This window comes from Chelonoidis abingdonii, chromosome 4, assembly GCF_003597395.2.
Source record: "Chelonoidis abingdonii isolate Lonesome George chromosome 4, CheloAbing_2.0, whole genome shotgun sequence".
Lineage (NCBI taxonomy): Eukaryota > Metazoa > Chordata > Testudines > Testudinidae > Chelonoidis > Chelonoidis abingdonii.
Genome location: NC_133772.1, coordinates 133,599,911 through 133,625,029, shown reverse-complemented (window position 1 = coordinate 133,625,029; position 25,119 = coordinate 133,599,911). Strand labels below are relative to the sequence as shown.

Below are 25,119 nucleotides of genomic sequence, written 5' to 3'. Positions count from 1 at the left end.
CCAGTTTGCTATGAGGAAGACGGTTCCCCAGCCATTACTGTACCACTACAAACACTACTGCGGAACATAACTGGGAGTCATTTCCCATTTTTACCCAGGCGCCCACCAGCCATCCTCACTAAGGCCAGCCAGAGACTCACGGGCTGATAGCGACGATGGATATCAGTCATATTGGCACAGTTACCACCGGGAGGGGAGAGAGCAGATCCTGTCTCACTGGCTGCAGCATCGCTGTGTACCAGCAGCATTTCAGTACACATAGGGTGACACTGAAAGAGTCAAGACTGATATTCTTATCAACTTTTCTTTCACGTGCTGAGGACAGCGGGGAGAAACTAGGAGTAGTCGCAACTGACACACACACACCAGACCGCTGTGTTTGACCTAACATAACCCACTAGGGAGTCAGCAGAGAACACCTGCACAGAGTACTATTTCAGAGGAAGACTGCTGTGTAACTGTGGGATAGCTTGGACGTCCTCAGTACCCCCTCCCTCCCTCCAGTTGCAGCCATCCCATTTGCATTCATTATTGGCTTTCCTTTACCACTGTCATGCAAGCACCTGTGTAGCCTGGACCTCTTAGATTTCAAACGCTTTGGCAATCTCGTCTTCTTGTCATACGAGAGTCTCTGACCTACAACCCGATTTGTTCCCCATAAAGCGATCAGATCCGATATACTCCCGTCACAGATCACATGCTGGAGCTCTTTCTGGGATTTGGGACTGCATAGCGCCATCGCTGCATTACAGAAGCACTCACACGACTGGGGCAAACAGAGAAATGATCCAATTCAAAAGTCTTCGCCGGGGCTCTTCCTGTTCCAACTGCCCCACCTGCATCCAAGTCTCAGCATTGCTGTCCAGAGCGGCTCAGTGTGACCCTGTGGAGATACGCCCGGAGGCCATATAATGCTGTCGTTTCCGTCCACACTAACCGCTAATCTGATATGTTAGATATCGAATTTAGCGTACTCCTCTTCGTCGGGGAGGGGAGTACAGAAATCGATTTAAAGAGCCCTTTATATCGATATAAAGGGCGTTGTAGTGTGGACGGGTACAGCGTTAAATCGATTTAACGCTCTTTAAATCAATTTAAATGCGTAGTGTAGACCAGGCCTCAGGTCTTAAAGCAGATATGATTCTATACTGCTAAACTTTGGGAGGTTTTAATTTTCTAATGAAAATTGTCTTATGACAATTTTGCAATTTGGCTTACTAGGTTGACGCCTAGGATATGTCTACACTGAATCTGAGAGCACGCCTCCCAGTCTGGGTAAACAGACTAGCACTAGCCATGGGCAGTAGATAAAGCTTCCCCTGGGGGAGTGTAGTGGGGTGGTCACCCCACTCCTGCCCTGAGGGGGTCAAAGGAGCCCTGGAGAGGGCTGTGGCAGAGAAATGCTAGGCTGATTGGGGGAAGCACCCACAGGTGGGGCCACGCCCCAATCAATAAGAGGGTTGAGGGCCAGCAATTGAAACACACACTCTCTCTCTCGCTTCTTGAGAGAGAAGGACCTGGCTGCCTGGGAGCTGAGAAGGTTACCTGAGGCGGAGCAGTGTTGGGGAAGAGCAGAGGGAGCTGGGGAGCTCCAGCCAGGAAAAACCCCAGGCTGCAGGCCTTGCTAAAAAAGCTAGATAGGTACTGGGGCTGTAGAGGGGCAGTCCAAAGATAGGCAAAGGCAGCAGGTCCTAACCCCCTTGCTGATGAGTGATTTACAGACTGTAGTTGGCCCCAGGGAGTGGGAGCTAGATGATGAGTGGCAGTAGCCACTGAGAGAAGGTGGATTTAGAAGGTTGGGGGTTCCCCTGGGATGGCAGACCCAGAGTGAGGGGGTACTGTGCTGAGCAGAACCCCTGGGCAAAGTGCACTGGGGGCTGGGAGGGATGTGGGCCAGTGGCAGGTGAGACACTGGCCTGCAGAGTGTGCTGTGGACTGGAAAGAGCTAATTCCGAAGATGACCAGCAGGAGGCACCATGCCGGTGACTTGTTGCCCCCTCCCCAAGAAGCTAGCTCCTGGTCCTGCATCTTCTGCCCACAGCCCTGCCCACACTGCACCCCTGCTCTGCCCCCACTCCACTCCCTCACCACTTGTCACCCCCCCACCCTTGAGGCTCCCACTGCCCGCCGCTCCAGGCATCCCTCCTCTCCTCTACCCTCCACCCCCACGAGGCCCCTACCACTTGCATCTCCACATCCCTCTTCTCCTCCATCCCCTTCCCTATGAGGCCCTTACCACCCTCAGGGATGCAGTGAGTTGTGGGGACCTATGAAGAGGTGGGAGGAGAGAAGGTGACTCAGCCAGGCAGTGGCAGGCAGTGGGGGTCCTGAGGAAGGGACAGAACAGGGATGGGAAGAAGCGGAGCATGGGTGGGGCCACCACGGCCCAGGCATCTGGTGATGTGTCGGCCGTGGCTATGTCAGGGGAGCCTTTGTCTCCTCTGGCTTATTATACCCGCTGCCTATGGCACTAGCACACTAAAAACAGCAGTGTGGATGTTCCAGCTCAAGGTCAAGCTCTGAAGCCTAGGAGCCTGAGCTTCTGCTTGAGTGGAAATTTCCAGATGGCTATTTTTAGTGCACTAGCTTGAGCCTTGCTATCCTGAATCTGTCTACCCGAGATGGGAGACTTGCTCCCAGCTGCAGTGCAGACATACCCGTATAGGCCATCTTCAGACAGAAGGAAAATACAGTGCGATCCAAGTTCAAGGCAGAAGGGATTCCAAGGTATTCTGGTAGGGGGCAGAAATGCACTCATTCCAAAAAGGCTAATACGCTGACTGACGCTACCTGGGGCATGAAGAAAGCCTGAAGATGAAGGGCAGGCACCAGAGTCCAAACTTTCCAATATAATAATTTAATGTTGAAGTGATCAAAGAAACCTAGGGGAGTTAGATGCACAATTTCTAAGCCTAAAATATTACAAAATAATCTTTAAAGTGCTTTTTAAAGAAGAAAATAGTGATATTAAGTTAAAACTTTAAAATGCTAATTTTAAGAATAGAGGCAAGAACAAAATTCAGATCCAGGTGATCTTGATATTTGATACACTTTGTTTTCATAGCACTAAGTTCTTCCTGACCAGGACTTCAGAATAACTGAAGAGTTTTACACTGAAAGCCCCATGCATGCTAGGACAGGTCTCTGGAAGTTTTAGTCTGTCCTGTATGAATACTTGTACACAGGGCCAGATTAACTCCCCTGTGGGCTCTGGGCTATTAGATTTTTGTGGGACCCCTGGGGGTTTGGAGTGGGGGTGTGGCTGCAGCTCCACCTTGGGGGGTGGGCTCTGGGGTAGGAGCAGGGATGGGACAGGTGGTTGGGGTGCAGCAGGAGGTGCAGGCTCTGGGTAGGAGTTCAGGTGAAGGAGGGGGGTCAGGACTGGGACAGGGGGGTTAGATACAGGAGGAAGACTCTGGGCTGTGGTAGGAGGTTGGGGTGCAGGTGACTCCTAGTCAGTGGCGCAGCAGGGCAAAGGCAGGATTCCTGCCTGTTCTGGCTCCACACTGCTCTGCCACACACCCAGGTGGCCAACATGTCTGGCCCCTAAGCACAGGGGCCAAGCTGCTTTGCACAGTGCCCACTGCCTGTGCCCACAGACTCCACCCCTGTAGCTCCCATTGGCCATGGTACTCCGCCAATGGGAACTGTGGGGGTGGTGCTGGGGGGTGGGGACATTATCCAGAGTTTCTCTTAACACCCCTTGCCTAGGACCCTCAGGAGCACATCAGTGAGCCGGCGCTTGCGGCTCCAGCCCCAGGGGCAAGGCTTGGGGACTAGTGTCCAGCCTGAGGAGACTTGCCACGGGCTGGATGAAAAGAAGCAGTGGGCTACATATGGCCCACAGGCCTGTGAGGACCCCACTTAGCCCAAGGCCCTGGGCTGAAGCCCCTAAAGCCCCTGCATTAATCCATTCTTGTTTGTACAGCACATATGCAATCAGTAGAGATTATGGGTGCTCACCTACTGTGAGGGAATATCTGAGAATATACATAGAAAATAAGATAAACTTGTTAAGGAGGCTAAGTGCTTTTCTCCTAACGAGCTCCCAGGAACTGATGATAATATACATACCACTTCCTATGAAATCCACAGGAGCTATTTGTGTGTAAACCAAGAGCAGAATTCATCACAGTCTTTAACACCTGGAAAAAAGACTAATGTTTTCTAATTATTTCATTTTACTGTGCTTCATCTGCTGTGGTTTAGTGTGTTTCTTTTTAATGTTTTATGTAAGTGAATAATATACAGCAATAAAAATATGCTTACTGGCAAAAGATGTGTATCTAGCTATACAAGGAAAAATGGAAAATGGTGTAGAAGAATAGCTCTGGGTTTGCAAGGCACAACAAAATGCATATACGACAGTAATTTATATTAAATACAAGAAAACCTGAAGATTATTAAGGTTGCAAATTCAAGAACTCAAAAGTGAGGCAATGTCAGAATTAGGGTTGCCTGTGCAACCTTAATTCAGCCCCATTGTGTGTATGCATTTTGATAGTCTTTAATTATAGGGTCACATTTTTTTCCAGTGGATCCTTGCCTTATTCCATGTACAGAATGGACCTGACAACTCAGGGCTGTGTACGGAAGGAAACTTGTCTGTAGGACCCCTGCCTCAATCACTGCAGAACCTGAAGGTGTGTGCTATCTGTAGTACTGGGGCAGGTGATTGCAGCAAGAGAAAGGATGGTCTTGTGGTTAAGGCAGTTGAATGCTGCCCCACAGAATTTGATTCTACCTCTGCCTCTGTCACAGAGTTCCTATGTGCCGCTAGTCAAGTCACTTAAACCAAACTTTTCATTGGTGGGCATTCAAAATTAGTGGATGCTTTTGACCTTAATCTCTCTGTGCATCAGTTCCCCATATTTCAAATGAGGATAATACCCCATCATCTCATAGGGGAGTTGAGTAAATAGATTCACTGGTGTTTGGGAAGCACTCGGATATAGATGAATGCCATAGAAAATCCCATGAGGAAATTCATAATTCTATCTTCACAGTGGGGTTTGAATAGTATGCAGTAAATGGGGCCTGGGGCCATGCACTGAACAATAAGGACAAAACAAAATATTTAATTGCTGTCACTAAGTGAGCGCCATATGTTCCATGCAGGGGTGAAAAAATCATATGGGATCATGTAAGACTCTCACAGCAGACAGAGAAGGGGGCCAGATTAATGGTTGCACAGACAACTTTAATTTTTACATTTCCTAACTTTTGAGTGCTTGACCTGAAAATCTTAGATCATGTTTTAAGTTTCTGTGTGTGTGTGTGTGTGTGTGTGTGTAACCTGCTCGGTTTTACAGAACAAGCAAATTCCATCATGTTGCATCAGATTGTGTCCCCCCCAACCCCGCTCATCAGCTGCATTGGACCCTTTAAATCCACTGAAATGACCTTTGTCTCTTGAACTAATGGAGTTCCCAGTCTTCCCATTCTCAGTCCCTTCCCTTCCCTTCCCTTCCCATATCCAGTCTCCTGCCCAAACAGTCTCATTTTCCCCACTCCAAACTTCTTGTCTAGCCTGATCTCCCTTGCTGGGCCCCTCATCCAATTTCAGTCTCCCTTGCATCCCCTTCCTGGCTCCTTGTCCTAGTCTCTTTGCCCAGTCTGTCCAAGTTCTCCCCACTTCCTCAAGCTCCTTGTCAAATCTGTCTCCCCTCCAATCTGCCCCTGTTCTCCCCCATTACATGTTCCTACTCTGTCTCCTTCTCAGCTCCTCATACAATATGTGTCCCCACCACCCTTCCCCCTAGTCTCAATCCCAGTCTCCTTGCGTAACCCTCACACCTCCTGGATGTGGTGTTCTGTCCCAGCTAGTGGCACCGAGACCACTTAGTTAAGGTTGTAGTGCAGACTCAATCTCTCTAAAGCCAGCTGGCTTTTAGCTCATGCGTAGAGGCTCATGCACTTAGCTCCAGACGTCCTCGGTTCAATCCTGCTGGCCAATAACCAGAGTCTGTCAATGTTACACTTGCTCAACCAGTTCCAGCCTCATTTCCCACTTCCCAGTCCCAGTCTCCCCAGTGGCTTCCAGTTCTTTCTCCTTACCTGCAGCCTAGCCAGTCCCATTCAGTTTCTCTGGCCCCACCTCTGGTCCCAGTCTCACAGAACTGCTTGTCCCAATCTACTTCTTTCTCTCCGCTGGTCCACCTTGTGTCCCCTTTGCATTTGAATCAGATGGCTTCCCCCTCCATGCTGCATGAGTGTCATTGAGAGGAGGAGAGACAGGCTCCCCGCTCTCAGTTCTGGAACCCTATACCCACCCCAGCTGGGAGCAGTCATATAGGGAAAGTCCTAAAAGGCTTCTGTGACCCTGGGCTGGAGCATGCTCAGTTTCTCTGTGGGGATGGTGCATGTTCAGTCTGGTCAGCACTAGGTGCTGAGAGGCTGGAGTACACCAGAGATGTCATTTCAGAAAAATTCATGGGTGGGGTGGAGGTTTAATAAGAGCATGTAGAACATTCTCTGTCCTGAATATCATCACGAATAAGAAAAATGAGGCAATTATTGCTTTCCCATTGCTTCATCCAAAGTCTGGAGGGAACAAACCAAGACCCGGGGTAAGGACAACTGCCCCTCTTCTTCCTCTTGACTCATAGCAAATGATGCCCTTAGTGCACACTGAGAATCTTTAGAGATTTTAGCTTTAGACTTTAGCAAGTCTCTACTGAACATGTGCAAACTGCAATTATTCAAAGCTTATAACATGGCCATATTTAGGGGGATATTCACAGGGCAAAAAGCACAGTCCGGACAGAAAGTCCACCCTTTGCCAGATTTCAAGTCCAAAGCATGGGGGGAGTGAGAGCTTCTTAAAGAAAGGCCACTAGAATTTCATTTTAATGGGCAAAAGAATGTATTATTTCCTAGCCTCCTTCTTGGAAACAGCAGAACTCTCGTGGCTAAAATTTTCCAAAAACCTTCAGCCTGAGGCATTTAGCCCAAACGGTTAAAATTTGGCAAAGTTATAAACAACTGAAAACATGGTCTTAGAATGGGAAGGGTCAGGCAACCTTAATGACAGGCAGTGCTATCTTCCCCACCTACACTCATCCATTCTTTATGGGAGACATACTATGTCCATATGCTCTGAGATAGTGGTTGCTAAAATTAGAGCATATTAATTCAAAATGAATCATGGCAGTGATTTTGTACTTACTAAAATGCTGCTTTTATTTTGTGTTATTATTCTGGGAAAATCTACAAACCTCTTTGCCTCATTTTCATGCCACCAGCATTGGTCTTTGATATAAACCATCCCTGAGGCCCAAGTCCGCAGCTGGTGTAAATTGGCCCATTGCGCCATTGAAATCAATTTCAGCTGATTTATACCAGCTGAGCTTCTGGCTCTGAAATTCCATTAAATCCCCTTTTTTACAAGAAAGATGTATTACATCAGCCTTACATATTGCTCACGTTTGAAGTGGTTTAATGACTTTGTAACAAATTTATTTAAGCATCTTTTTTCTGCCTTTTCTTATTTGAAAAATTGTAATTATTGTTAAATAAAATATTGAATATGGTACCTGTGAGAAACATTGGTCATGGGATTGGGACTCAGGGAGCAAGACAATATGTTTTGGGACTAACTCCTTTCCTCTAAATATTAGGCCTCGTTCTGTTCCACTGGCGTACCTCTGGAATTACACCAGTCTAAAACTGGTGGAGTGGAGAATCAGGCCCAACATGTTATTGCTCTGTTGTGAAAGCAACTGAACACTGGGAACCAGATCCTTAGCTGATGTAAATAGGGATAGCTCCATTGACTTCATATTTTAGTAAAATTAATGAGCCAGGCTGGAATTCTTTGTGAGAGTCAAAACAGAACATTTTGGTACCAGGAGATAGGCTGGGATAGAGTTTTGGACAGGAATCAAGTACTGACAAGACATCAGGAAATAATATGCCCATCTTCACTGACTTCAATGCAGCCACACTGATGTGTTCCAGCTAAGGATCTGGGTCTGGATGTTCACTCACATAGACCTTGATTCTGAAAGGTGCTGAGTACCTCCTTCAGAAGTACTGTGTGCCCACAACTTCCACTGTCTTCCGTGGGAGCCAAGAGCAACCAGCACTTTGCAGGACTGGGACCTTAGCTACCCTGTATGAACGGATTAAGTTGGCGAAGAGCTGACATTTCCGGAAGACTTGCCAATACTTGATTCTCATCCAGAAATCAACACCTACAGTAATTCAGCCCATCTTCTGGTTCTGCAGTGTTAAGTTTTGATTCAAAGATTTCACAGCTTGACACGTTCATGTAATTACAGAATATAGAGGGCCAGAGTGTCCTCTCACACTGGTTATACACTGATGTGACTCCATTGACTTCAGTAGAGTTACTCCAGATTTACATTGGTGTAAATGACAGGAAAACCACACTTACATGTCATCAGAGAACATCACCTGATAAAGTAACAGACTTTTCCGCCCCCTCATCAACAGGGCCTTCAATTTCAATCACTGAAAAATAGTGACAAAACACATGGAAAGATGTTTATAATTCTTCTAGCCGCTGTGATTCTCAGAAATTGCCACAGCCTTATCCTAGGTTAATAGGAAAAAGTTCCAGGTTCCCCTTTCCCATCGAGGCATCAAGAAAGGGAGTGCCTGTTCCCATTCCCTGGGGGAGGAGCCCGTGTGCAAAACACTAGTTGTGATTCTAGTGTAAATCCCCATAACTGCAATTATTCTGCATACCTTCTGCATTAGGTTACACAATGACTGCGGAGAACAGCATGTTATAACAAGGTGTGTGAGTCACAAAAGGTAAGATTCTTATATAATTGTTTATAGTACAGTTCAGCTGAAAGGACTATCAGAGTACAGGAATCCTGATAAGAGAGACAACCTGGCAGAAGTAGGACAAAATAAAGCAGATATGATCCATTTAAAACCTTGTCAGTATATAGGATGAAAGAACATCTCTGGAAATCCTGCGGGATCTGGGGATCTCCCCACCCTGGACATAGATTTTAATGCAACTTTTTGGTGCTCACACATTGGGTCTGACACCATCACAGCAAACTGGGAGATGGAATTTCCTTCAAAGCCCTACATCACACAGCCCTGGCTTACATCTCTGACTTTGTCTCTTTCCATGTTCCTGTCTGCCATCCTCACTCCATCAGTGGATACCACTGTCAGTTTCTTTTCCCATAAACACCTCTGTGCCTATTTCCATGCTGCTCCTTATGCTTGGAACCAAACCTGTTTGCCAAGCCACTCCCGCTGGCCTCATTCAAAACCTTCCTAATGAGTTCTGTCATCTCACTGTAGGATGAGGATCTCAGACAGGATAGTCAAAATATGGAGAGCATTCAGAGAAAAGCTGCAAGTCTGATTCAAGAATGAGACTACGCATCTTACAGCTCCTTACACTTAGGGATGTCAGTCTATTTATGAGGTGACTTCTGTGACTACCTACATAGGGAAAAGGAGGAGGCACTTTATTCTAGTGGATAAAAGGCATAACAAGATTCAGTAGGTGGATACTGAAGCCTGACTAACTCAGACTGGAAATAAGATGCATAGTTTTAACAGTGAGGAGAAGTAACCCTTGGAACAGTTTACCAAGCACTGCAGTGGATTCTCTATCCCCTGAAATCTTTAAATCAAGACTGAAATTGTCCGTACAAGATAAGTCTTAGTTTAATCACAAGTTATTGGCCTTGATGCCAGAATCTCTGGGTGAAATTCAATGGCCTGTGTTATGCAGAGGTCAGACTAGGTGAGCACAGTGGTCCCTTCAGGCCTTATAGTCTGTATACACACACACACACACAACAATAAAAATAACAAAGCCATCCAGATGCATATTAACTTTTTCAGAGAGCTTGGTGTTCTTATTGTGACCATTGCCATTCAGCTCCACTTCTTCCCTCTGCCCTTTTGTCTGTTTGTGACTCATGAGCTGTGTCATGTCAGTTCTAGATAGTCCTTACCTGGAAGAAGTGATTATAACCTGAATCTCCTTTCTGACCAATCTCTGCTCAGGAGCAAGGGAGGCAAAGATACCATTTTAATGCTTTTCCTATTGTGGGGCCAGCTGGGAGAAGTTTCAGCCCCTGCTACAAGTTAGATAGTTGCAGGAGTGACTGTTATACCCCAGTGTGCGACTGTAAGATGGGGACTTTGAACTCGGAGCCTCATTCTTTGGCTGCCATGAGCACAGAGCATGGCAGAGGCACTGTGGTCAACACCTGAGAGAGAGAGAGGGTGCTCGGCATTGTATTTAGTGTCCCTTTGACTAATTTAGGAATAGCCTTGACTAGCTGTAGACTGGCAGGCGTGCAGGACTGGCTCAGGCAATGCAGCTAGGCAGATACAGGAATCCCCAAGTCAGGGTATCACCAATGCTAATATGATGTTTACTGCTCACGCTCCAGTGTTGCATGGCGACACAAAGCTCTGTGGTCCAGTTGACTAGCCAGGTTCTGTAGAACCTGAGTGCTTCCTGAGAGCAAAACCAACAGTGAAACCTCTCTTCTTCCTGCAAATAGGCCATGTTGTTTCTTTATAGATAAAAATGTCTACATAGCCAAAAAAAAAAAAATAAAAAAAAGAAGGTAACAGAGAGTCTCAGAGCCTGGGTCAACTGACTCAGGCTCAGGGGGCTCATGCTACAAGTGATAGCAGTACAGACATCACTCATGCTGGAGTCAGAGCTCTGAAACTCTGCAATGTGGCGGGGTTCAGAGCCCTGGCTCCAGCTCCTCCAGGAACATCGATGCTGCTATTCTTAGCCACATAGTGAGTATCCACAAGTCTGAATCAACTGGCCTGAATCAGATACTGAGGCTCCCTGGCACAGGGCTTTTCTTGCTATGTAGATGTACCCTGAGGGTGCTAATGCAGGAAGGCCAGGTCAAGAGGTGGGCCCAGTTCTGGGATGCAGGACTGCTAGTGGTCATTCTTATTTCAGCTGGCAGTGAGTCCCATAGCCTGGGTCCCATTTGAGGAAAGTTCTGTCTTCTGGAGACACAACTTTCGCCCTATTGGCTACATCTTCAAATTGGACCCACAATTTCAGCAAGCACATTGCAATGCCAAATTCCACTCATCCCATTGTGTTGGGGAAAGATTTGACTGTTGTGGAGGGCATCCACTGGGATAGACTAATATTATTAATCCTTTGCTGTCACAAGCACTAAATACAATGCCTGCAAGCCCTGCTTTAAAATCTGCTTAAACACAATACACCTTAAGATGTTTATTGTCTGAGTGTTTCAGTTACCTGGTACAAATGTATCGTGTTATTTTTAATCGGCATGTGCACGTGTGCGCGCGCACACACACACACACATACACACTTTTAGGTGCTGGTTGAAGGAACTGGTAGCTGCAGATTCACTCTTTTGTGCTAGGTTCTGATCCTACCTCAGGATCTGTTAGTGCAACCTCCTGTGTTATTGCCTGCAGTGGGACTCCGCATGAGCCCAGGAGTACAAGCTACCAGATGTTAATTCAAGATCTGGGCCCTAACTGGCTGCCAAAATATGAAAATTTGTAACTGATACTACTTCTTAGCTTAGCATGGAGTCCTGGTCAACGACTAGGGCTCCTAGGCCCTACGGCAAAACAAAGAATAAATGATGATAAATCAAGACTATCCTATCCTAGAATCTCTCTACCTCTCACGTTCAAAGTCAGTTTGAACAATGAGCAAAGTAGACAATTGAAAACATTTTTGAACCAAGAAGCTCTCTCTCCCCACCATTTTGGATGCCAGGAACTGGACCAAAGTAGCAAACAGATTGAGTGCCTCCGTGTTTTACACCACAGGCCTGACCCTTGCTCACATGAGCATGCCCAGGTGTGCTACAAAGTGTTCAGCCCCCTTCCACAGCTGATACTGTTCCACATCAGCACCTCACATACAGGCACCTCTCTGGGCGCTCAGCTAGTCATCCTATCAAATGGACACTGCCATTAGTGCTGTACCTCCACAGCCCCACAGTTGTCAAATAAGACACCAAACCAGGCCTTTCACTTACTTATCCCTCAGGCTCCTTTCCATCGGTTGTTTTGTTTCCTGCTGATTGTGAAAGGGAAGGAATGCTGAAGCAGAAACCTTCCAGCCTTTGACAAACTTTAGCAGAGAATCAGTAGCTTCCTTACAGTAATGGAGCTTGACGGCAATGGAGATATGGTTGATGCATTTGTCAGATGATAGTACAGTGCTTGTGTGCCCTGAGCAATTGCAGGCATTCTCTTTGCTGCGGCTAACATGTGCAACATCTTATAACCTTACTTTCTAGCGGGCTTTGAACACCATGTTATTGACCAGGGTTGTTTTTGTCCTTTTATTTGCCTTAGTTTTAAGGGATATGCATAATTTGTCTTTTGGGCTCTGCTGCCTTGATTCCTTTATGGCTACTCGGTTTGTCTCCTGGTGCCATTGTTTTTCCAGGGAGTCACAACATTGTAGTCTGTATTCTCAGATTTCATATATTTTGACAGCCCAAGTTGTCTTCTTAAACGGGTTGGCCAGGTGCCTGCTGCAACACAGCTTGTGTTGGTGGCCACAAATGCTTACAGATTCAGGGCCTTCCCTTTGCCACTATGCAGCTAATCTTAATTTGGTACACAAGTGTCAACAGGTGTCGTCAAGGAAAGAGGGATGAGGGGATATTGGTACAGCTGGAGGAAGTATTTATAGTTGCTTTTTAAAAACGGTATAGATCCCATCTCTGTGAGTGTGTGTAACACAATCAGGGACCCTAGCTTTTCACGATTCCATGGCTGCAGGATTTCCTGTGGAATTCTCTGCTGACCATAAAAGAAGCTAAAAATAAAGGCATTAAAAATGATACCCACACACAATCATACATACCAGTCTGCCTCAGCTCTGGCCAATGAATTATTCAATGGCTAGAGGATTGTGAAAGGTGTGGGCCCCTGGCAAATGGTGACTAATAATGAATTTTGGGGGCATAAATCTCCAACCAGTTTCACGTCTGAACATTTGTAGTCTTGCGGCAGAGGTCAGCTTGGCTTCAGGAGCCCTGAGCAAAATACACATTAGAAGTTACGAAGATCCTGTGAATGAGAGTCTGGGCCTTAGCACTAGGATTCGGGTTCTGCCTTCCAGCCAGGAATCAGCCCAACAAGATGCAAAAAAGCTAAAGGAAGCCTTTAAAGAGAGGGGCTAACCCTGGCATTTGCCACTAAAGCTACAGGGGAGATTTTCAAAGGCAGAAATGGGAATGAGCAAGAGAGCCAGGTGCCTAGCTGCTTTTTGTGCCTTTAAAAATCTCTCCCTAGAGACAATCCACCCAACCACAACAGAGTAGGTCTGATTCAGAGATCATTTACACCACTTTTTACACTGGTGTGTCTTCACTGACCAGAATGGAGTTACTTCTGGTTTACACCAGAGTCACTGAGAACAGAATCAAGCTCAAAGCCTTCAAACCTGAAAATAAACATCTCAGGCCCAATTCTCCATTGCCCTGCATTTTGTCATGTACACCTGTGCAAAGTGGGTGTAAAAATCTACAATTCCTGATCCAGTAGCATTTCACACCTGTGGGCACTGGTGGATGTGACCGGTCAATGGAGAATCAGCCCCAAACTGTTTAATGCTTCCTTGTTATGGGCTTCTAAAGTACATGAAGGCACAATCTGCACAAACTAGGGCATGGATTTGGTGACCTAAGTAGACTTTTCTCTCTCTACCTTCTGGGACTCTCTAGCATGTTCTGGCCTGTCTTGCAAGAGTGAATAGTGGGAGGAGGGAACAGTGCCTGGAGTCCTTCTACCCTTGTGCTGCTGTAACAGGGGCAGCCAGAATTCCATTCCTTGCATTCCCTGACACAAATAGTTTTGTTTCAAAACTATTCTTTGGATTTCAGTAGCGCCCAGAGACTCCAATTGAGATCAGCACCCCATTGTGCCAGGTGCTGTACAAACACGCAGTATGTGATAGTCCTTGACCCAAAATGCTTACAGTCTAATAGACAAGATAGGCAAAGCATGGGAGAAAAGGATTTGATAAATGGGGAACTGAGGCAAAGAAATTCAGGCCTGGTCTACACTTAAAAGTCTTACCAGTATAATTATTTGGTTACCAGTATAACTATTTGGTGTCAGCAATGCCCCTCTTCCATGTACATTGGCCAAACCGGACAGTCTCTATGTAAAAGAATAAATGGACACAAATCTAACATCAGGCACCATAACATTCAAAAACCAGTAGGAGAACACTTCAGTCTCTCTGGTCACTCAATAACAGACCTCGAAGTGGCAATTTTTCAACAAAAAAACTTCAAAAAGAGACTCCAACGTGAAGCTGCAGAACTGGAGTTAATTTGCAAACTGGATACCATCAGATTAGACTGCGAGTGGTTGGGTCATTACAAAACCTAAACCTAACTTTCCCAATACTGATTTCTCCCTACTATTACTCACAGCTTCTTGTCAACTATCTGTAATGAGCACCTCTCATTACCACTTGAAAAGTTATTTTTCCTCCCTTGGTATCCTGCTGTTAATTGATTGATCTCGTTAGACTGACCTCACACTTGGTAAAGCAACCTCCATCCTTTCATGCATTTATATCTGCTCTGGTATTTTCCATTCCATGCACCTGATGAAGTGAGTTCTAGCCCATGAAAGCTTATGCCCAAATAAATTTGTTAGTCTCTAAGGTGCCACAAAGACTCCTCGTTTTTTTTGCTGATACAGACTAATACGGCTACCTCTCTGAAACCAGTCCCAAAAGAGCTTATAATCTAAACAGACAAGATCAGAAAAAGGGGAAAGAAAGCAGGGATTCTAGTTTTCCGTGATAAAAGTGGGCCAGCGTGCCACTTTCCGCCACCTCCATTGGCCTGGGACAGCAAAATGCGGCCAGTGGGAGCCGCGATCAGCTGAACCTGCTGACGCAGAAGGTAAACAAACTGGCCTAGCCCGCCAGGGTGCTTACCCTGGTGAGTTGCGTGCCAGAGGCTGCTGACCCCTGGCCTATCAGCTGTCACTGAAGTCTTGCGTCTGCAGCATTCTTTATTGAAAAGAGCTTATGGAAAGCTGTGCGCCTCACAGCTAAGCTTGGAAGGATTAGATTTTTGTCAGTAAATGTCGATAAACATCAATTTCACTGTACACACACAAACCGATGAAAAAACTACTTCCGTCAATGGCAGACATTTACGGATAGGCAAAGTAAGAAAAATGATGCTTGAGAACTTGTTAGGGTTCAATTCAAGGCTATTTACTTTGGGTATTTTGCAGTGATGTTGACAACTGGTGTTTTAACGGTTATAAAGCTTTCACTCTTTGAATCTCAACATCTACTGTCATTAAAAAATCATCTGACTCTCCATAATTTCCCACAGCTATGAACATTTAAACTGATAAAAATAAAAAAGAAAGAATTAAAATCCCATATTTTTGTGCCACTGTGAAAATTAAAATCAACACAAATAAAAATTGCTTAAAAATAAACACTGATATTATCAAAATTATTAAAAAAAATAAAAATCAGGTTCTGCCAAGCCTACTCATAGCTATACTGCGTTCTCGCATACAGGCTGTTTTAAGTTTTCCAAGCTCCTGTGTCACTGTAATGCAGCATTTGTAATTGCATCAGTCACCTTACATATGGGCAAGCAGTGAGCATCAGATGCTCTGGAGATACTTCTAAGCATTGTGAACAATGGGGGTGGGTGGGGAGGAGGATACGTCAATGTGTGGGCTGCACATGGAACAAAAAGGGTTATCTTAAATTCACACTGAAAATAATCTTACCAGTGTTTTGACCCAGAGGCAGTCGTTTGCAGAATAAGCTAGAAATAGCATTGCTGCGCCCTCTTTTTAGGGTGAATTTAAAGCAACGCTGGCAGGTGAAATGTGGCCCTTCTTTGCTTTTGATGGATAAAGAAGGCCTGAAAAGCTTTTGTCCAAAAAACTCTCTTATCTGCTTGTTTTTTATATTCAAAAATTCAGGACTTGTCTGTCTTGGTTTTTCTGGGAGACACTATGGACAGCGGGAGAACTAGTAGGATTATTTCATCCATTACAGCTAGAACACTTGTCCAGACCTTCATCATCTTCCATCCTGACTTATGCAACCTCCTCATATCTGGCTTTGATCCTGCCCTGGTTTACATCTTGGGGAACCATTTTGCTTTCCTCATACTCATTTAAAACATGGCTGCAAAGGCAATTTTCCTGGCTCAGCACTTTGACCACATGACCCTCTTCTTTGCATCCCTCCGCTGCATCAAACAAACAATTTGTCTTCACATTTAAGACCACTTATCCTTGCCCTATCTGTCATCTCTTGTATGCTATTGAGATATTGACTCCCACCTCCACTTTACCAGTCAGATCTGTCTTGATCATCCATTTGTCAAATTTTCCAGAAAGAAGCTCCACACTCTCCCTTATGCTTCCCTCTATACCTAGTAGGACCATCCTGTGAAATTCTACAAAACCACTTCATTGTCCTCCTTCAACTCGCTCCTTAAAACCTCTCCTCTGCATGATGCTGATAAAACACTCTACTATGGCTAGAGAGCTGATAGGCTGTGACCACGGCTTCTCACGATGATCACAAGCTCATTGTTACCAAGTGCTCCCCCAGACTACCTGTTGCATCCACCTCTTGTCTCCGTTGCTTAGATTTTAAGGTCTTTGCTGCAGGTGTCAGATCAGAAAAAAATAGATGGTGATATTCTCTAAAGTCCTACCCACTGATGAAGTCCTGTCCACCATTGCCTATGAGGGGCCACCCTTTGCAGAAAACAGACTACATGATTCTTTCACCCAACACCAATTAACTGTGCTGCTCCCTACAACACAGGCCATTGAATTCTGCCCCCCAACTACAAAATATAAGCTAGACAGAATTTAATTCTGCCTCCCACAGTTGATACATATCCCCCATCCACACACAACACACATACCTCCCAATGACACAGATCTCCGTACAGTGCAGATTCTCACCACAGTTGATACGGAATTGACAGTCCATATGGCAGAGTCCCCCAATTGATACAGAATCTCCCCCGCACACACACACCAGCATTCCACAATTTATAAGCTCCTCTCATCATCTCTCCCCAGCCAGCCCCCTGCCCCAACTTGATATACCTCCCATAGGCCTTGGGAGATCTTCATTCCCCTCCAAGGCCTGCAGGGGACACCTTCACTGGCAGGGTGCCCAGAGTGCGTAAACTCCAGCAGGGACATCATGATCAATCCAGGAGAGAGCCATCAGACTCTAACACCATCTAGGAGGATGTATGTCTGTAGTTATAACTGGTGCATGGATATATTTAGGAATTGTGTATGCAGTGACATTCATAACTTTGTTGGCAACTTTAATAAAACTGCTAAAAGGTAATTGACCTTGTTCGTGTGATTGTCTGTGTTACATGCCCAAGGTTTCAGCTTCCTATGGCCTCTAGATCCAGAACAAACAGAGATAACTCAGTTTAATTTGAGACTGTAGCTGCCAGAGCCAAATCCAGGGTGGTATAATAAAATTCACATTGAATAAAATAAAAGGCTACAAGGGCGGTCTTGGTGTCTTCTGCCCAGAGTGTGCCTGTAGCAAGTCTTAGGGCAAGCTAATGAGTTGGGTAGAGAGAATAACTCTTAGCTGGCTGGAGCACAGGGATGGATGTGTGTAAATTGCACTGATTGCGTATTCCTGGGGCTGATTGTTTCCTGATCAGGCAGGACCAGCCTATGAATGCATCTGTGCTTTGTATCACACTGGCAAATGGTGCTCTGTTCTACACCTTGTTCCTATAGAGCAATGTTCCTTTAGCTTTTTAGTTGCCAAGTGATCTGCCTCTCTGTCCCAGTCCCTGGCTTTTTGTTCTGGGGTAGCACAGGTACTGTGCTGATAGCGCTTTGCACTAGTTTCAAGCTACCAAGAGCGTTGCAGCACAAACTCACAGCCCATTCTGGCAGCACATGCTGAGGGAGCCAGCCACTTCAACTGTCAGCCTGACATCCCCCATCTGCAGAATGGCTACCCTCTGCCCCTGTTGAGGACGGCATTTAAAGCATGTGATGTCCCACTGAAATCAATGAGACTGACCATGTGCTTAAAGACAAGTTTGGCACATGCTGAAGTACACTGCTGAATCAGGGCCTCAATGTGGAAGGCAGTTTGGTTTGCTCCTTAGCAGAGATGGAGCTCTGCACAATGGCGTAATACTCTAGCCTGCACAATGATATGGGATTAGGCTGAGTGTCCTTGAAGACTTCTGTTTTACTCCATAGATTGCAATAAATACAGAGGGGCCCAAGCTGCAAAGTTCAGGACCCAAATTTTCAACAGTTGCCAGATTTTAGGTGCCTAATTTGAGGCACAGTAACACTGATTATTAGAGGAGTGGAACATCCCCAATGGAAGTCATTGGGAGATGCAGATACTCAGCACCTTTGAAAAATTAGGCTTATGGTGTTTCTAATGGACATTCAAAAAGTGAGGCACTCCAAATGAGTGGCCATTTCTGAAAATTTGAGCCCAGATTCCTATCTGCACCCAGGTCTGGATCTGAACTCATCCAAGGGTCAAAGCTACTAGATCCTAGGTTTTGGAATAAGAATCGGTGCCAGCCGTGAAGTTTGGATTCAGGGCTCAGCTTTTCCTAAGTCTGAGGGACATCTGTTCCCATCTCTAGTGGTCAGGATAATTTTTTAATTACAATACCATGGAAAATATTAAGCGCAAACGTCAAAGTTACTAAGATTATAGGGCTGAGAACATTCTGTCTATTTATGAGTGCACAGATAAAGCATGATAGTATTATTCCATAAGGAAAAAGACAGAGCTTTTAAGAGCTTCCCCAACCCCCACAAAAAAGAAAAACTTACTCAAAGTCATCCCATGGTATTAGAATTCCCCAAAGTTGCAATGCTATGGTTATTGTCTTCTGCATTAATCTAGGAGGGCCAAGAAGGAAACATATTTTCATTATGAAACTGGAAACCATGATATAAGACCAGGTTCCAGGAGATAAATTATTGCTACCTTTCTGAAAGTCTTAGAACAGCCTTTGGCCTGCAGACCCCTGGAGGTCCGCAGACTATGTTTAAGATTTCCAGAGGGGTCTGCATGTCAATTTGAAATTCTTTAGAGGTATGCAAATGAAAAAAGGTTGAAAACCAATGCCCTAGAAACTACCACTGCACTAGGATAAACATGCATCTTATTCTTGTGAAGCACAAGAGAGACTATAGATTTCCCAGGAAAAATGCAGTTTCTGTTGAAGGTAGTTTTCTCTAGAAACTCCAGTCTGCAATTTTTATTAATAAAACAAGACTTTAGGTGTGTCAGAAGGAGATGAAAATACATTTCTCAGTGGCAGCTCCAGTATCTTAGATGCAGCTGATACTGCTGGGTTGTCATTGCTTCTTGGAATTTTGTGCCCTAATCAACTCACATGTGAAGAGGCCTGATTATTGTATTCCAAAAGTCTTACTTCCACAGTCACTGTGATCAAAGATAGGGGTGGGGGATGGGGGAAATGTGCCATTTCCAGCAGTATCTTCCTCCCAACATGAGAAGAGAGGGGGGAAGGCTCAGAGGACTCAGAAATGAAATAAGGCAGACTATATAAAAACACTCTACAAGACGAGGTAAATACTAGATACACAACGCGGTTTAATATCATTTTCATGTTGAATGTTTCAGGGTGGAAGAAGAGAATTAGGCACCCGGCTCCCATCATATTTCTCCTTTGAAGATCCCAGTCTTAACATGTGATTTTTCTTCAGGCAATGACTATGTAAAAGATGGGCTTTCTGAGGGGAACAATCTGCTCTTTGCGGACTGGACTCTTGGGGCTGCAAAGGCCACTTTGTGCTGGGTAAGTGCAAAGTGTCCTCGCTCCAACCACCAGAGAGTGCAGGGGAACTTTCCACTGGCAGAAGTGGCTTTGTCACCCCTGCACCATCCCCTCCCTCCTCCTGGCTTAAAAGGAAGAACAAGGGTGCTGGTGAGAGTCAGGCATGGCAGGGGCAGGATAAGTAGGGCAGAGGATGTGACAGTGGAGATATGCCAGACCCTCCACCAGCACAGAATCCCTTAGAGACCTTGTCCCAGTGTTTATAAGTCGAGACTGCCCTTAATCATAAACCCTCACTTGGTGGGGTGGGTCCAGGCCACCAGAGCGCTAAGGCCTAAGTATTTAGAGTCCTAAAATGAAACCTGACTTGATTTTTGGATTTACATTTTTCCGATTGTTTGTTTCTTTTCCTTATCTGTGTTTAAAAGGAGGGTTCAGTGCTTGGCAACAAGCACAGACCAAGGTCTGTGTGACAAAAGCCTGGCCCCAGGTGCCTGTTCCTGTTCATGGCAGTAAGAAGAAGAGTAACTCCTCCCGAAGCCTCTGGGCAAGCCTCACAGCCCACCCCAGGCTGACGCAGCTCATGGGCCTCATTACAGGACTAGCGGTTAGAAACACAGCAGCCCATATATCACTTAGAGAAGAGGCACCCATATAGTTTCCAGCCATTGTAACATGTTAACTACAAGGACCCACTGAGTAGCTCCTTGGTGGAAGGAGAGAAAGAGGACAAGAAAACAGAGTGAGAGAAAGAAGAGTCCTTGAGATACCAAAGAAGGATAAGAGCAATTAAGATGGAGGAGAGAAAACAATGTGCACAACTGCAGTACACTACAGTTCTACTGGGCAACAGTACATCCTTGTGTGACAAAGAAACAGCACTATAGCTACAGTGCTAGACATGGAGATCCAGGACCAGGTCCCCAGCTAGTGTAAATCAGTCAATGGAGACACATCAGTTTACACCAGCTGAGGATATGGCCCCAACGGCCAGATTCTCTATTGTCTTCCACCGGCAAAATGGATTTTAAAAAAACTGCTACCACTCTGTCCCAATATTTGCTCTGGGGTAAACGCCAATACAAGGCTCAAGACAATAGGGAATTAGGCCCTAAGTATCTTGAGGCTGGTTTTTTTTCATGTGAAATTTGTTCTCCTCAGAGCCCCATGCTTGCAGGAGTTACTGCACCAATCTTGGCCATATACAGAGGCTCCAGGCTCAGCATTAGAGTCCAAGAAGTGACCTGAACTAGAATTGTTTGTTTAGGGGTTCATGTCTTGCGGATAATGGACAGACTTGGGCCAACCACTGCACAAGGAGCTTCACACACATGCTGCACAGGGCAGGAGAGAATCCTGGTGGGAAGCAGAGTTCTGGCTCCCTCCTGGCATCCCCGCTGAGATCCAAGGTGCCTAGGGCAGGGAAGAGCAGGGTGAGTGTAATGTTCCCCTTTTCCCATACACTGACCAGCAGAGTTGCTCCCCCTTTCAATAGTAGTATAGTGAGCACAGTGGTGTGGGTTTCCTGGGAGCCCCCAGAAGGATGTGTGGCTGAGCCACAGATTTGTACTGGGGGATGCTGGCTTGCTGCTCCAGAATGCCTGACAGCACCTTTGCCAAGTGCTGGACAATCCAAAGAGAGCTATCATCTCTGTTTCTGTGGGGATAGATTAGTGCATACATGCCGAGACTTGTCCTACATACACACAATCAGCCCAACCATCCCTTTTTCAGGGGGGACAGCCCTTTTTTTGTAAGCAATATATATTGGCCTTTTCGCCAAAGACCTCTGTGACCAGTGCATTGAAATGTAGTTAGAAGGTGCAGCCTATTTGTCTGCTGAGCCATTCCTATCTCTAGCTCTCATAGGCTGGCTGGTGTGCCACTCCCAGATAACAACAACCCAGGCAGACACACAGATAAGCCAAGCAGAGATGCCTTCATGGGGAATTCCAGTTGAATTTTCCATTGGTTTGTATTGGGTGCAGTTAGCAACTGGATTTTAGTACAGAGCAAGGAGTATTGTTTTTCAGCTGGCTTTTTACCTTGTTCAAATCAGAATATCAAGTCTTGCGTTGTCTGTTTCTGCTGGAGGTCCCCTCGGAGGATTGAGGGTATGTCTACCCTGCAAAAATCCCCTGTTGTAGTGATTCTCAGACCATGAGTCAACTGTCTTGGGCTCATGCTTTGGGGCTACAAGTAGCAGGGAAGATGTTCTTGCTCAGGCTCGAGTCCAGCTTTGAGACCCACTTCCCTCACCGGGTTTTAGATCTTGGGCACCAGCCTGGGGGGGGAACATCTACACTGCTATTTTAGCCCCACAGCATAAGTCCTGCTCTGAGACTCCTTGCTGTAGTGGGCTTGGAGACTCACTGGGTTTTTTTTTGCAGTGTAGACATACCCTAAGAAGTGGATGGGGAGCTTTCAAGGCTTGCTTTGAGGGGCATAGTGTTAAACCTTAAAGAGAGGGATATTCTATTCTGACCTTTTCCATCCTAGGCTTTTTGGCTCAAGATTTCTCACTAGATCTAGCACTGTTTACCTCTGCTTCTGGTAGCCAGGATGGGAGTGCTCATATAGAGAGGGCTTCAGGAATCTGCTGGCATTTTAAAGCATTGTGCCATGTAGACTTTCTCTGAGCGGGGTGAGGCACAATGGTGCATAAAATGTAATGACTGGCAGAAGGCGTGTCTGCACCGTTTATATCATCACTGGAGCTGAATTGGGGGTAGCAAAAGATTGGAAATATGGGTCCAAAAAGCTTAGTATAGATACCCTATTTCTCACGTTCGAGTTAACCAGATGTTAAACGGACCCTCCCCTCCTCCCAAGTGGTAATAAAGTCTGAATAAAATCCAGTCAGGCAGGTGACACTTCACTGACAGCTGTGAGATCACAGGTCCACTGGTTCTCCAATCATCCATAGAATCTGCCCAGAAAAGTCAGGGCGACATCTGAATTTGCAATGTAAACAACAGGCCATAAATAGAGGAAAACTTTAAAAACCAAAAAACACCTTGCAACCCTTTCAGGCCTCCTTTATCCATGGTAAAGAAGCGTGAGAGGGCACAAGGCCCACATTTTCCTCCCTCCAGAAGTCACACCTGAACGCACAGGAGGTTTATGAAAACATGTCTCCTCTTTGTAACAAGAAAACAATCAATACCCCCACCCCTTGCCAGGAGTGTGAAGAATCAAACTAACTAAAGCACCAGCCCCGTGACTTTCTGTGAGCTTCACGGAAAGTTCCGAAGCAACAATTCACACATGGTTCTCACAGGGGCACCGCATAAAAGTAAACAGCAGCCACTCAGCTCAAACACAAACAACAATTTCTGCCCTGTTTGGCAAAATATGTAGCTAGAGGGCCACATCTCATCTGTTAAAGTAGCACTGGTTAATTACTGCCTGGCTGGCAGGTCATTTTGTATTGCTGTTCTTTACGTTATCATAAGGGTATCCAGTGTGGGTGTAATATATACATGGTATGATGAAGACACTAGTGTATATGGGAACTGCTGCCTTCTCCTAAACTGAATAAGAACTGCTTAGCTGTGTGTCATAAACCTTCCATTGCCAACAGCTCACGTGCTAGGAGTAGGTTCAATCAAAGTTTCTGGAACTGGAGGATGTCAGTTCAATCCGTGATCTTGCTGTTGAGTTACCACATCATGCAGCATTTTGATAACCAGGAAGTTCCTACATGCCATTAATTTATTACGCTCCTGGCTGCAGTGAGATGTGAAGTCCTGTAAAACCCTGAAGTTTCAGGATGAGATTTGTTAAACCAAGGGTATCAAATGATTTAGCATGTGTATGAGAGAGATACGTAGTCCTTTACTGACTGGAATTCAGAACTGGTCAGTTGTGTGTCAGGCTTTTTACTGCTAAAAGCTAGTGGTGATTCTCCTTTAGCTGCAGGGGTAGGAGCTGGTGTTTTGAAGAAGGAAGTTCTGAATTCTATTGCTGTTGTAATCATCTCTAAATTCTGAGCAATAGTCGTGGTGTGCAGCATTGACCACCATGAAGCTGTCTCTGGAATTCCATTGCAGGAAGTATTTAACATATTACTTTGTGAAACACTTTGAGGTGCCTTATGAAAGACACCAACTAAAATCAAATGCTCTTCCAGCCAATTCCATTAATAAACCATCAATTGTACTTGGAAATAAAATATTTGATAAAAATCAGCATATTTGAGTTACTTACCTGAGGTCAGCCTGTTGCCAAGGGTGACACTGACAACACTGTGTGCCCAACTTTGTCATCAATTCTTTATCTTCATTTCAGGCTGGCTTAGCAGAGACTTGCTGTTGAATATTCAAGTAAAATGTGTAGTTTCTCAGTTACTTCTCTAACTGTTAAACCACTATGAATGCAGAATGGAATCTGGTTTAGAAGTTCTGATTCTGGGTTCAAGAAAGAATAAGAGTCATCAGTGGTTATTAGCCAAGATGGTCAGGGATACCACCTCATGCTCTGGGTGTGCTTAAACTGCCAGAAGCTGGGCTTGGACAACAGGGGATGGATCACTAGATAATTGCCCTGTCCTGTTCATTCCCTTTGAAGCATCTGACACTGGCCATTGTCAGAAGACAGGATATGGGGCTAGATGACCCATTGGTCTGACCTAATATGGCCGTTCTTATGACACTAGACTTTCATATCTTTATGGGCTGAATACTGCTCCCTTTACTCACAAGATTAGCTTAATTGGGAGTAATTGGACTAATAGCATGAATAAGACAAGCAGGATTTCACCCTGTTTCATTCTCTATCACCAGTGGCAGGCTCAGAAACAGATTTCACTCCTGGTATTAGAATTCCCCAAAGTTGCAATGTTACGGTTATTGTCTTCTGCATTAATCTAGAAGGGCCAAGAAGGAAACACATTTTCATTATGAAATTGGAAACTATGATTTAAGACCAGGTTCCAGGAGATAAATCATTGCTACCTTTCTGAATGTCTTAGAACAGCCTTTGGCCTGCAGACCCCTGGGCCCTGATCCTTCAAGAATCTCCTGAGTGGGTGCAAGCACCTGTAACTCCACCAGCCTCAAAGGGAGTGGAGAGCACCCAACACCCCTTAGGACATAAACATAGTGTAGGGTCTGGCCAAAGCAGTGGTTTCTGTAGGGTTTGTATGTTGCTTCCCTTCAAGGATAAAAATAACTCTCCAGTGAAATCACTGGGCCAAAAGTCAACCCTTCTTGGAACTCCACTGGAGATACATCAGGGATGGATCTGGCCCCCTGTCAGTCAGGAGACCGTCCATGCTTGTAGGGAGCTTTCTTTC

The 25,119-nt window shown here is 45.5% G+C and overlaps 1 long non-coding RNA gene across 1 annotated transcript; it reads right to left on the bottom strand.

Annotated features, from left to right (window-relative positions):
- Positions 1-5,907: 5,907 nt before the first annotated feature.
- LOC116819669 (uncharacterized) lies at positions 5,908-21,602 on the bottom strand. The gene is made up of 3 exons (XR_004372455.2): positions 21,334-21,602; positions 21,155-21,236; positions 5,908-8,475 (listed from the first exon to the last, which is right to left on the bottom strand). It is a non-coding gene; the product is annotated as an uncharacterized LOC116819669 (long non-coding RNA).
- Between the last annotated feature and the right edge of the window lie 3,517 nt (positions 21,603-25,119).